This window comes from Ctenocephalides felis, unplaced genomic scaffold (assembly GCF_003426905.1).
Source record: "Ctenocephalides felis isolate EL2017-DRISC unplaced genomic scaffold, ASM342690v1 CF-g0.4_SCAFFOLD_03572, whole genome shotgun sequence".
NCBI lineage: Eukaryota > Metazoa > Arthropoda > Insecta > Siphonaptera > Pulicidae > Ctenocephalides > Ctenocephalides felis.
The window spans coordinates 21986487-22000907 of record NW_020539726.1 but is presented as its reverse complement, the minus strand read 5'-3'; the positions used below and the strand labels follow the sequence as shown (position 1 = coordinate 22000907).

Sequence of the window (14421 nt, the reverse complement as noted above, 5' to 3'; positions counted from 1 at the left end):
TTTAATCAAATTCACTGATAAAAAACAAGTCTTTTTATAAATATAGATACAGAGGCAATGCATGAGCATTTTTGATGAATCATAAAAACAATTGTGTTGTGACAATATTATCGATAAGATAACTTCGTCGTATGTTAAACAATTATTTACAGAAACACCAGAAACTCTATTGATAAATAAAATACTAAGTTTGTTTACTTTATATGCTCATTGAAAATATGATGTATAATCAATTTTTTTTTCCAATTCAAGTTCTCGTAATACTTTGTGAAAATATTCTTTCGAAAAACTCATGGAAACATTATTGCACATATACATCAGGGTGGTTCTTAAAATGGATGTTTTTGAATTTCCTTGTTCCCAGGGGCTCAAATGCTTCGACATTGACAAGAAAAATCTCTGAAAGTTACAGCTCTTAATATTAACTCTAACATAGTCTGCACTCCAACTAACAATACATATTTTATGAAATATATCAAATTTTTGTTGTAATTTTTTTATTTATGATCAATATAAGCAAATACAATGTTATTCTCAAAATTTCGATTCACTTTTCGCTAAGTTATAATACAAATGGAATTTTACCCATGTTATTTCCATAGAAACTTTATTGGAGTGTGGACTATCTTAAAGTTAATATTGAGTTAAAACTTTCAGAGATTTTTTTTATTAATTAGGAAGCATTTTCTTTGAAATTCGAAAACATCCATATTAAGGACATCCATATTAAGAACCATAATATACATATACATATATGCATTAAGAAAACTTTTCGCATTGGTAGATTTTGGTACAATTTTTGTCTAAATTTCTAAATTTCTTAATTTTTTTTAAACTTTTGTAGGGTCATTAGATACATGCACATCAAATTATTACATATTTTGTAGATGTTTTCTGTGGGTTCCATTCCAATGTTTATCCGTTTTACTGTGACGCGGCGCCCATGCGCTTTGATATTTAGTTTTTTCGCAGCTAATGTATCGCGACTGCTTTAAAAATAATCAAAATTTCCAAAACATTTTATAGTGTAAAAAAATCTAATTTTTCAAAAGGATCCATTTTTACCAAAAATTGCAAAAATTCTCAAAAATCTATTTTTTCAAATTCCAAAAAAGTTTTGAATCATACTTAAACATTTTAATTTTTGGTACGGGAAGCTGAAACTTTATTATTTGCCTTATGGCACGATGCCATGCACCACTAGTTTATTTTCAATTGAGTCACAAGCTACTTATCTTCAAGAAAAAAACACATTATATTTTACAATGGCCTTTAAAAAGTAATTTAATGGTTCGGTTTTTGGTCGTAATTTATGTATCTAATTTTGTTTGGCTAATTGATCCTTATTATTAACTGATTTTTTTCTAATTAATCTTTTTTATTAACTAAGGTTTTTTAACAATATTTTATTTAAGTTAAGTCAGAAACCTTTGTGGTATAAGTGCAGACAAAACCGTATAGAGCACGCTACACGAATATTTCGCCTACTTTGAGGATTATTTGTGTAACATATATGTCTTTCAGAAGTTTTCCAATATAAAGCTAATTTTTTTTTTTAAATACACGTTTATATTTAAGAAAGAACAATTTTTTTGAATTTTTTTTTTGCTATTTTTGCTAGAGAAGGATATTTTAAAGAGTTAAATAAATGTTTTTAACAGAAATGAAACAGCAAGGCTATGTAACGGTTCTATATTTGTAAGAATTGGTAGTAAAACTGTTTACAGGCGTTTTACACATAAAACCTAACTTACAAAATGCACAAATGTCAAATATAAATTAAATCATAAGTGCATCTTGCTTATGTGTCATTGATATGTAAAGTTAGGTTTTTAGTGTAAAAGCCTGATCGCACAGGAAGTACATAACTTTTTGACAGTTTTTACTATCAATTCATATGAAGATAAGACCGTGACATAGCGTTGCCATAACATTTCTATTGTTTAGGAGAATTGGCCTCAACGTTAAATTCTAATGCTGTTCCCTCCGTAGATCAAAAACAAATTTATAATTTAGCAAAAGTTAAAGTCAATTAAAATTTAATATGTTGAAGTACATATTTGTATAAAAACACAGCGATAAAAAATACCAAAAATAAATAATATAAATAAAGTATCGATAAAATCCACAAATAGGTGTACATCGTTCAAGCCTCTTTATCATAAATCCATATATTCATTACCAAAGGTTATCAGAAGCCGCAGATTTTGACAACATGACATATATTCAGAGTAAATTTGGTCTCTAAAATATATGTTCTTCGAGTATATAAGTCATAAGGGTCCGGTTGACCTAGAATAATATTTCTTGGAAACTCGCAACCCGAATGACGTCCTAAAATATTTGAATATAAATCGAAAGAATTCCAAAGGGTTGATGAGGCGGTTTGAGATATATACGAGGGACGCATCTTCTGAACCCGAAACGAAAAATGAGAAATATTTTATTACAAGAATTGATATAAAAACGATTTATAAGGAAGATATAACCATTTTTATTACATGATTTATACTAGAACGAACGATGTATTCTATATGTGAGCTAAAATGAATATTCTCAGCTTTACGAATATTATAGTTTTTTATAAATAAAATGTATTCAAAATCAATTTAATTGTGGTATAATTGCCATAGACTTTCGAATTACATTAATGAAAAGACATCATTATAATTTTAAGTAAAACTTGTTTTTGCTGCAAAAAAGTCACGTCGTTTTTACCATTATTTATTTTATGATGTGGACAAAATTTGTTTTCAGAATTTTATCACTTGTTTGGTTTTATAATTCTAAAAATTTAGCTCTTGCCGTGACCAGGATTCGAACCTGGGTTACCACGGCCACAACGTGGGGTCCTAACCACTAGACGATCACGGCTACTGAGCTCTTACTTTTGTTAATAACAATTATATTATTGCAAGAAAATATTCCGTCAACATTTTAATTTGAATTAAATCGTTCAAAATTTTGTCATAACAGCAGTGGCAATTCTCAGTTACACATGACGGTGAAATTAAGTATTCAAAATTTTATAAGAGTTACTCTGTGCCATTTGGAGGTTATGATTTATTATTTGAACATTCAAATATGCGGCATAGGTATAGCTTTTTTACAGTTTCGTGCCAACATAAGGCCAACATAAAAAAATAATAACATATCACTATGAAATATAATACGAATAAGACCATGGGAGATGGGTAACATAACATAGCTATTTTATCGAAAATTGGCTACTAGATTACCCTTTATAGATACGCAGCTTAAATCGAATAGTACAGTTGATATATTTGCGACGTATGTTTTTGAAAGAAACTTATTTCAAAATTAATATTATAATTAATTCCTGTATAAAATCAAAGACAGAAGTCCAATTGCTTTTATATTTTTTTCCACAGATTTTCTAAAATTGTTTTTACCAAATTTTTTTTTTCTGTAGAGTTTTATTTTCAAAGCTTTTTTTTTCCATGGCAATTTGAGACATAGTTTACTCGTCAATGATTATGATAATCATTTGTTGATTATAATATAAAATAATATTGTAATATAAAATTATTAAAATATTAGTCATAAAAGAATTGAATTTCTAAATACTTGTGACGGAAAGTTACAGAAAAAAGCAAAATTCTGCCTCTGCCGTGACCAGGATTCGAACCTGGGTTACCACGGCCACAACGTGGGGTCCTAACCACTAGACGATCACGGCTACCGAGCTGCTTATAGTTTTCAAACAATAATAAAATTGCAACAAAATACTTCATTTGGCTTTAATTTGATTCATTTCTTGGAAAGTATAACTCTTTACAGGTAAACAATTTAAATTTAGATCAATGTTTGCATTTCAGACATTTTACTCCAAAATATTTTTTATAAATTGGTGAGATATCGAGTTTGAAATTTTCTTAAATTAAAATTATTTATTGCTTTTAAATATATTTTAGTAAAGTTGTATCAAGATTTATGGGGTATTGAAATTAACAAAATCATTGTTAGGTAATTTTCACTTAAAATTTAGATTTCAATTGAATTTGTGTTAAAGGCAACGCTACAAGTTTCTAAAAATCAAAACTTTTCAATTCATAACATATTTGTGTTCATATGAAATATGTGTTTCTTTGACTAAAAAAGTAAATTACATATTGTTTGATTGTTTTAAAATAAAATATAATTCAAAGCTCTGCCGTGACCAGGATTCGAACCTGGGTTACCACGGCCACAACGTGGGGTCCTAACCACTAGACGATCACGGCTACCGAGCTGGTTGTTTGTTGTAAATGATAATAAAATTGCAAAACAAAATCTATAAAAGGTTCAATTGGATTCAGTTTATACCTATAAATATTACCCTTCACAGGTACACAATTTGAAATTAGATCAAACCTTGCATGTTAAATTTGGGTATCATACTTATAACACCAAAATGTTCTTTAAAAAATAATGAGTTGTAGAGTTTTGAATCTTTCTTTATTGAAATTTGAAATAATGGTTGGTGCTTTTAAATGTATCAAAATAATTCATAATTTTCTAAAGAAAGAAAATTTTGAGAAAAACCAAAAATTCGAGCTCTGCCGTGACCAGGATTCGAACCTGGGTTACCACGGCCACAACGTGGGGTCCTAACCACTAGACGATCACGGCTACCGAGCTCTGTAATTTTCACGGCGATTAATTAATTCAATTAAAATATTTAATTACTCATTTAGATTTGCAAATATCTGCCTTCTTATTTACTCACATTGTAGCATACCGTATGAAAAAAGACAAAAAATTAGAGCAATAACCGTGCTACTGTTGATTGTCTAAATAAAATGCAAATCTAGTGATAGGATGCGTTGACAAAAAGATAGTACTTTATTATGTACAAAAATTCATAATCGAAAAAAATAGTTTTAAAATCTATATTTTGTAGTATATAAGCAAAATCAGACTAAAGGAAACATTTCTGCAACTCAATTGTTATGAAAACTTTCCGAGTCAAAAAGTATATAGATAGTTCAAAATAATTTTTGATAGGTAAAAACAACAAACTTTGAAGAAGAGTTTCAGTTTCATATTTCAAATAATCCGATATCGCGTTACGCGCGATTTAAAACGAGCAACGCGTACGCACCATTAACTTTACTTCATAATAATTATAATCCTTCAGTCTTTCATGCGAAGTTGATACAAATGAGCAGTTTAATGAAGCTCTAGTAAACTTTGAACGATCATACCCATAAAGCAGGCATGGATGACCCATCATTTTAAACGTACGATGAATATAAACTTATTTCTGACTAAATTCGAAATATTTATGAAAATCATTCCGACAGAGTTTTCCTGACATCTCCGACAGAGGCGAACAATTATTTATTGTATCTGCAAAGGATTGTTCTAGAGATAGATTACTAGTAGATTGTACTATTCATATATCACTTCATATTATTATTTAACTGCGTATAATAATGTTTTTATGATTTTATGCAAGTTGAGTAGACATTTCGATATTTGAGGAGTTGGTAACCATCGTAAATCGAGCTGAACGCTATTAAATAGTGTCGAAAAATTTGCTATTTTTTTAATGTTTTTATATTATTTCAAATTTATTTGCATACAACTTACTATTTATCAATACATTATTCAGCTTGTTTTTTTTTCAATATGTAAAAGATGTTTTTTCGTAGAGAGGGTTTTTTGTAAAACGTAAAACAACTTTAGATCGAGATCAGATGTTTTGTTGCCATTCAACGACAGGTATATTTATTAGGTTTGGTTCAGCCTGAAAACATTGTTTAGTGAGAAATTCATCATATCCTCACTATAATTCAGATTGCCTGATGGTCAACCTGTTTTCCCATATGTGACTCGATCTAATCAACATAAATTGAGAAAACTCGCTAATAGGTTAAATTTTGGATCACATACACTTACATTTTGATGTTAAAAATTCAGAATGATTTGAAATGTCGATAAAGCACAAAATTAGCAAATTGGATATTCTAAGAAAAACATAAACTCCTCTTTCTCGAAATTTATATGGTATGCACCATAATATAAAAGTATAGTGCAGAAAATTAAAACAAAACTTAATCAAAGTGCAAGGTAACGTCGGCGAATGGTTAAATTTTTCAAAAATTTCAGAATGGTTTAAAATGGCGATAAAACACCGAATTAGTAAACCAATTTTTTGGGGGTAAACATAAACTTAGTTTATGATGAAGTAGAAAATTAGAAGAAAACATAACTTACCAACAAAGTGCAAGGTAAAAGAATGAAATGTCTTGAGGAGTTTATTACATATTTTTTTGTTTTATTTTATGAAAAATTGATAAAAATAAATTTTCATTAAAATCCAATGAGATTGTTAGTCCAATGTTAACAATTTTAATATATTTGTAATATAATTTTGAACTTCAGATATATTTTGTTAGTCATATAGTATTCTAAATTTTGTAATTTTCGAGAAAAACTGCAATGATCAAAATATCGTAATAAATTACATATATTTATATGAACATACTTAATTATAATAGCTTATCATTACATGAATATAATATTATAATTAAGCTATTATATTATCAATATTATATAATGATTTATCATCCAAGAAACATTGTGTGTTAAACAGTTCTTAATGATAATTAAAAAAAAAAAATTAATCCAGTTGCCACTTCACACATGGCAGGTCAAATAACCCATTTCTGACTTTGCATTAGAAATGCCATGTATTATTTTATTTATCGTGACTACGTGAGAAAAGCAGTTTTACCTCATATTCCACGTTTGATACTAAATTTCGGCTAACTTAAAAAAATTAAGTTTGCACATTTTAATGAGATATTTTTTGAATAAAGATAAAAGGGACAGTGAACAATCTTGAGATTCCTGTGAGCAACCATCGAGTAATAAAATATGCTTTATACTTGGATACTATAAAATATCATTGTTCTAGACACGTAATTGGTTCTCGAATTTGTGTCGTAAATAAATGTAAATTTTCTGTTATCAATGTCCCAAATCAGCCCATAGACCGTATCTTGTCTGCTTACGATTTGGTGTGGTGGTTCTAATATGTTAAAGCGCGGATATAAATACAGCGCAAAGGCATGATCCAATGGATATGAAAGCAAACTGCCTGTAAATAATTAATTAAGCGACCTGGAATATAATGAGAACGAAGCCGACGTCACACAAAAGTTGCATACTAAAGTAAAATGGCAAAATGCTGTTTTTAATTATAAAGGAAATTATACGCTGATGTGTATTAGGTTGTTAAACATTAGTAATTACCAAGTAATACATTTATGAGGCGTGATTCTAATTATAATTGAAACGTGAATTTTGCTGCAACTAAGATTGTACAATAGAGTTAATGTGTAAAATTAAAAATATAATTTTATGTAAAATAGGATAATAAACCAAAATTTAAGCTCTGCCGTGAGCAGGATTCGAACCTGGGTTACCACGGCCACAACGTGGGGTCCTAACCACTAGACGATCACGGCTACCGAGCTGGTTGTTCGTTATTATCAATAATAAAATTCCAACAAAATATTTCATCACATTTTCAATTCGCATAGCAATAATTCCCCGTAGTACCGTGAAGGTAGATAATACCCACCCATAGAGTTTGTAATTGGATCAACGTGTGCATTTTAATAGTTCAACTCCAATATTTTTGTTATACATCAATATTTAATAGTTTTATATGTTTACTTTTATAGAGATCAAGAATTACGACGGCTGGAGAGTACTGCAAAATTGCACATTTTTAAAATTTATTTTCAAATTAACCGCTTTCTTTAGCATTTTCACTTGAAAATTCTGGCAAATAACATTATGTTCGAGTATAACTTGATTATTAAGCAATGTAGCAATACTTTACTTACTACATTTTAAATTTTTCAAATGATAATATATTTTATGTATATGAGGTAGGTGTTTGTGTTTCCAATTTTTTTTTCGAAAAGTTAGAAAATAAAGCAAAATTTGAGGTTCTGCCGTGACCAGGATTCGAACCTGGGTTACCACGGCCACAACGTGGGGTCCTAACCACTAGACGATCACGGCTACCGACCTGGTTGTTTGTTGTTAATGATAATAAAGTTGCAAAACAAAATCTATAAAAGGTTCAATTGGATTCAGTTTATACCTATGAATATTGCTCTTTACATGTACATAATTTGAAATTAGATCAAACCCCGCATGTTAAATTTGGGTATCATACTTATAACACCAAAATGTTCTTCAAAAAATAATGAGTTGTAGAGTTTTGAATCTTTCTTTATTGAAATTTGAAATAATGGTTGGTGCTTTTAAATGTATCAAAATAATTCATAATTTTCTAAAGAAAGAAAATTTTGAGAAAAACCAAAAATTCGAGCTCTGCCGTGACCAGGATTCGAACCTGGGTTACCACGGCCACAACGTGGGGTCCTAACCACTAGACGATCACGGCTATCGAGCTGCTGGTTTTGTTATAAACAATAATATAATAGCAACAAAATACTTCATTTGGCTTCAATTTGATCCAGTTCTTACCTGAAAGTACTACTCTTTGCAGGTACACATTTTAAAATTAGATCAATGTCTCTATTTCAAACATTTCACTCCAAAATATTTTTTTACATTGGTGAGTTGTCAAGTTATGAATTTTCTTATATTGAAATTATTTATTGCTTTTAAATATATTATAGTAAAATTGTATTAATATTTATCGCGTATTGAAAATAACAAAATCATTGTTAGGTAATTTTCACATAAAATTTAGATTTCAATTGAATTTGTGTTATTTGAGATAAAGGCAACGCTACAAGTTTCTAAAACTCAAAATTTTTTGATTGATAACATTTATGTTTATATGCAATATGTGCTTGTTTATCAAAAAAAGGAAACTACATATATAATTTGGTAAATTGTTAGATCAAGTTAAACTTAAGGCTCTGCCGTGACCAGGATTCGAACCTGCGTTACCACGGGCATAAAGTGGGGTCATAAACAATAGTGAAATTGCAATGAAATAATTTATCAGTTTTTTCATTAATTTCTATTGGCTTTGTAAACTAATACATTGGCCAATCAAACTTACTTATGTTAGTTATTTTGTAATTTTAACTTATATTGTCCTAAGATAATGAGATTTGATGGAGCTTCAAATATGGAATTTCAGACAAATTTAGTACCTTATCCTAGAATACATTTTTCTTTGACTATATATGCACCCATAACATCAGCGGAAAGGGCATATCACGAAGAAATTAGGGTGTCTGACATAACAAACGCATGTTTCAAACCAGGTTTATAATTATAATTACTTTGAATAAAATATAGAATTCTATAAAATGTATTAAACAAAAAAGTGGAACTGTTTCTGATAATATTTCTATGGTCAAATGCGATCCAAGGCATGGAAAATACATGGTTTGCTGTCTTCTGCACAGAGGAGACGTATTTCCTAAAGATGTGAATTCTGCCATAAAACGCATTAAAGCAAATAGACGAATGAAATTTGTAGATTGGTGCCGTAAAAAACTTGTTTCCGCCCGGGATCGAACCGGGGGCCTTCCGCGTGTTAGGCGGATGTGATAACCACTACACCACGGAAACCTGCTAACTTCGCACATTGCATCGCATCTTGCACTTACCTACATAAGAAAAAAAACATTTGATATAAAAGTATTATATCAATAATAATATATTTTTTCCAAAATTAGATTGTTTTTATATATTATTCATTTATTACGTCTTTACGTTTTAAAGTCTTCTGAATATTTTGGCATACCATATGTGTGTGTGTGCGGATATAAATTTTTGTCGACGATTTCGGGAACACGGGTTAACCGGTTTCAATAATTCAAAAAAATATTCGATTCGTATTAATAAAGATGCATGCTGATTATTTTTGGCAAAGGCAGGTTGAGCCGTTTTGAAAATACGGGGCAAAAAGTGCCAAACATGCTAATTGATTTTTTGACCGGAGCGTCCGATTTGTATGGTTCAAAAAACATTTTATTTGTATTAACGAAATGAAGAACTGATACAATTTTTGGTAAGGCAGGTCTAGCGGTTTTGGAGATCCAACGAAAAAAGTGCAAAAAATGCAATTTGGCAGACAAAAATGATTATTAGACATATGCACATCAAATTATCACATATTTCATAGGTATTTTATTAATAAGAACAAATTTTGTTTACTTTACTATGGGTTCCGTACCAATGTATATCCGTTATACTACGACGCGGTGTCCACGCGCTTCGATATTTAGTTTCTACTTATACTTACAAATATTGCCCTTTCACTGTTCTTTCACACTTTGATATTAGACCATATGTATTATAAATTATACTATACTATTTTCAATTTGCTCTTATTGCTAATGAGAATCATGACTGTTAATAAGAATCATGACTGATAATCTAGTCGAATTAGAATCTAACTAGAAGCAATAGCTACCACGAAAATTTCTTTAACTTCTTTTTCAACTAACAACATTTTTATTTATATGCACTTTTTTTTTAAAAAAAAAGGAAGCATAACTTACAGAAAAGTTAAAAAATAAATAAAAATTCAAGCCTTGCCGTGACCAGGATTCGAACCTGGGTTACCACGGCCACAACGTGGGGTCCTAACCACTAGACGATCACGGCTATTTGTTGTTAAGAATAACAAAGTTGCAAGAAAATATTCCGTTAAAATTTCAATGGTCCAATTCTCGTTTTTGAGACACACTTATCGTTTCAAAATTTTGTGATAACCGCAGTGGCAATTATCAGTTAGCAGTTACGCATGACGGTATTCAAAATATAATAAGAATTACTCTATGCCATTTGAAAAAATGCTTTATTAGTTGAACATGCGGCATAAGTATAGCTTTTAGACAATTTCGTAACTATTAACTCATTAAGAGCCAACTTATTAAGGCCAACATAAAGAAAACATAACAAATCAATATGATATAGGTGCACCGAGTGTGACCATGGGAGACGGGTAACGTAGTTATTTTATCAAAAATTAGCTACTAAATTACTTATAGATACGCAGTTTGAATCGAATAGTATATTCGATTTATTTGCGGCATATGATTTGAAAGAAAGGAATTGTAAAATTAATACTTGTGACAAAAAGGTACAAAAAAAATGAGCCCTGCCGTGACCAGGATTCGAACCTGGGTTACCACGGCCACAACGTGGGGTCCTAACCACTAGACGATCACGGCTATCAAGCTCTGTATTTTTTACGGCGATTAATTAATGCAATTAAAATATTTGATTACTCATTTGTATTTGTAAATATCTGCTTTCTTATTTACTCACATTGCAGCATACCGTATGAACAAAGAGAAAAAATTAGTGCAATAACCGTGCGCACGATTTTGTCGAGTAGTAGTACATACGTATCATTTCTTGAATTTTGTATTTATGCGAGAAAAGACGATATTCTTTCACAGAAATGTCATCAAGTTATCTTGGAAATAGGCTCTTTTAAGTAACAATTTACAGATTTTTTTTAAATATCTGTGCCTATTCCATTATCAATCATCAGCAAATTATTGGTAGTACTTAGATTGACTAAATAAAATGCCAATCTGTATAAAAAATAAAATGCAAATAGTTATTAGATATACTGGTATAAAATATATTACTGTAATAAAAATATCATGATTTTGTTATATAGCTTTTTGATATTGATAATACTATGAAGTTCTAGATATAAATGTTTCTTTTACTTCCAATATCATATATTTGCTAATTTCAATATAATAGTGTTTCATGTAATTTGAATGATTGTATTGATATCAATTGGATTGGATAGGCGTGCTATTTATTATTATTATATTTTTGTATTTATTTATAAAAGACAAATAAAATTAAAAAAAACTTTGTATTTCCAATAAAAATTTTCCTACATTAGTCTTGAAAAGATTATAACCGACTATCGTACTAAGGTCTTATGTAACATAAATAGGAACACAATGGCCAATAGCAATACAGATTTATCAAATACATTGTTAATATGTAGACATTTTGTATCTTGTTAACAGATCAAAATATTACTTTGTCGATAATGTGTTTTGTATGCTTAATGCATCTCCGATCGCATACCGTGAAATATGAATAGTGAAAGTATTATATTGATCTATTGTCATCTTGATAAATAGTTCCATTATATGGAACGTATTGTATATTGCTTGTATCTAAATGCGAAGATTACTTATAAAATGGACTGTGTTTTGACATTTGGGCTTGGTAAGTGAAATATTTCTTCATATTGATAACTAATTTTATTTTATTTATCATATAGCCTACAGAGTAGCTCCAGGAGGACTTAAAAATACAATGTTAATCCATCTAATTTTTGACTATTATATATTGATAGTTACAGAATATTATGTATGTCTCAATAATTTTAGAACTATGATATGAATTCGATTTGCTAATTTTGTTTTTGTTTTCTCAACGTTTCAACACATTCTGCGACTGATTCTCGCGCATAACAAAAAATGTTACGGCAAGGCCACTTCCATACATTATGCTACTGAATCATACTGAATACTGTCAAAATGTTATGTATTCACTGTGCATTGCATGTAACTGCAACGTTACTCGTATGTTATGAAACTGTGTCAGAAGGACCCTGTTATCTAAGATAGTTTTTTTGTCATTTGTGCAGTTTCTAGGTTAAATTTCCTATCTGACAACCTGAGAAATATGCCTGATTGCATAGCAACCACATCGCTTTTATCAATATTTAGTATAGAAAGTTGTTCATAACGTGACCTTGACATAACATTGGTCTGTTATGCGGCACAGTCGGTTCATCTACGATGTGACTCCTTTTTTGAAGTTTTGTCAAATGGAGTTTAAAAGTTTCAAATCTATTCGAAAAATATTATTTTGAATCCTTCTTGATTAGTTTTTGGTAACGATCTGCTGAGTCGTTTCTTTGTAATTATGTGTTGAAAAAAAATGTTTTCGACAATTTCGATAAAACTTTGTATGACAATACTTTTCGTAGTCTGAAGTAACATACTGACATATTATAAGCCTAATAAGATAAACCTAATAATTGAATTATAGAAATTAATCAATATTTAGAATCTCTCCTCGCGCTTGAGCGATTCTAATCAGAATCTATACCGAGCAGACATCGATAGTAGCTACTGACTGCAGTTGACGTATGCATTTGAAATATATCTATAAAATACAAAATTTATGAAATGAAAAATTTTAAACAAATTCATATAAATTGTATAATTACAGATATTATATGTTTGTTTGACAGACATCAAATGGCAATCGTATAGATTATTTGTTAATGAAAGCAAACATCTTATTTCTGAAATAAACATTTAAACATTTCACCTGAATCGCTTAATCTCAAATCTAATTGTTTAAGGGGCACAACTAGTGTAACCGCCTAAAAAAAGGTGATTTTTGGGAATTATATTAAGAAAACTACTTTATCAATCATTTCCAAATTTTAGAAATATATTTACACGTGTTTTAACAATACATAGTTAAATTTTTGAAGAAAAAAATAAATATTTTTTAAGCTATCGTCGATCTCCAACGGCGCGACAAAAAAAAAGCCCTTCACTGTTGCAGTGATTCCGGCCTTCTGCGTGGATGAAATTTAAAAAAAAAATTTTGTTAAACTATATAATATTGTCTGTAAAATGAACTACGATAAAGAAAAAAATCAAAAACTGACAAAATAACGGCGTTTTTTTTAAAAAAAAGTCGAATTTTACTCAAAAAATTGGTCGTTTTTGATATGCCAAAATTCGATTTTTGATCCGATCGAAAAATCGATAGTTTATTTTACGGAGAACTATATATAAAACATGTAAAAAAAAAATTTGATAGTGATCGGATCATTTGTTTTCGAGTAATCGTTGCAGCAAATTCGGAAAATGCTGTTTCGAGAAAAACGCGTTTAAGGATTAAATGATAGTTATACTATATACTATATATACACTTTTTAAATGGCTGTAACTCAAAAACTATTTAAGATATCGATTTAAAATTTTGGTATGCTATTTTTAAAGGTATAACCTATCGAAATATGAAAAAATTGAAAATTCGATTTTGTGTACGTATTAGTAAGTTTTTGCAAAATCCCACTTACACTCAATAGTAGTGACGGGTGGAAATATAATGATAACATGATCATTTTTCATAATACTATTTAAGAAGGTCTAGAAACATTTTTCTTAGAAAAGTATTTACACATCTTACAGTTGATTTGACTGTTCTTTGAAACATAGCTTTGAACGACGGCAAAAAAGAATTACTTTTGTTGTTGAGAAGAAAGAGCTACTTCTATATCCTATATCTTGGAAAACACGGTGGCAGTTTTAATTAAAAGGATAAACACAATTAAACGACTTAAAGTCGTCGAGGGGTTTTGTGACTGAAGAACAAGAAATCGTACGCGGATTCACTTTA

The 14421-nt window shown here is 29.6% G+C and overlaps 10 non-coding genes across 10 annotated transcripts; all 10 read right to left on the bottom strand.

Annotated features, from left to right (window-relative positions):
- Positions 1–2802: 2802 nt before the first annotated feature.
- On the bottom strand, positions 2803–2874 carry Trnah-gug. Its single transcript has one exon. It is a non-coding gene; the product is annotated as a tRNA-His (tRNA).
- A 754-nt stretch (positions 2875–3628) lies between these two features.
- On the bottom strand, positions 3629–3700 carry Trnah-gug. The gene has a single exon. It is a non-coding gene; the product is annotated as a tRNA-His (tRNA).
- A 472-nt stretch (positions 3701–4172) lies between these two features.
- On the bottom strand, positions 4173–4244 carry Trnah-gug. Its single transcript has one exon. It is a non-coding gene; the product is annotated as a tRNA-His (tRNA).
- A 316-nt stretch (positions 4245–4560) lies between these two features.
- Trnah-gug lies at positions 4561–4632 on the bottom strand. Its single transcript has one exon. It is a non-coding gene; the product is annotated as a tRNA-His (tRNA).
- Positions 4633–7406: 2774 nt separating this feature from the next.
- Trnah-gug lies at positions 7407–7478 on the bottom strand. The gene has a single exon. It is a non-coding gene; the product is annotated as a tRNA-His (tRNA).
- A 493-nt stretch (positions 7479–7971) lies between these two features.
- Positions 7972–8043, bottom strand: Trnah-gug. The gene has a single exon. It is a non-coding gene; the product is annotated as a tRNA-His (tRNA).
- A 316-nt stretch (positions 8044–8359) lies between these two features.
- Trnah-gug lies at positions 8360–8431 on the bottom strand. Its single transcript has one exon. It is a non-coding gene; the product is annotated as a tRNA-His (tRNA).
- A 1075-nt stretch (positions 8432–9506) lies between these two features.
- On the bottom strand, positions 9507–9579 carry Trnav-aac. The gene has a single exon. It is a non-coding gene; the product is annotated as a tRNA-Val (tRNA).
- Positions 9580–10548: 969 nt separating this feature from the next.
- Positions 10549–10620, bottom strand: Trnah-gug. The gene has a single exon. It is a non-coding gene; the product is annotated as a tRNA-His (tRNA).
- Positions 10621–11117: 497 nt separating this feature from the next.
- Positions 11118–11189, bottom strand: Trnah-gug. The gene has a single exon. It is a non-coding gene; the product is annotated as a tRNA-His (tRNA).
- Between the last annotated feature and the right edge of the window lie 3232 nt (positions 11190–14421).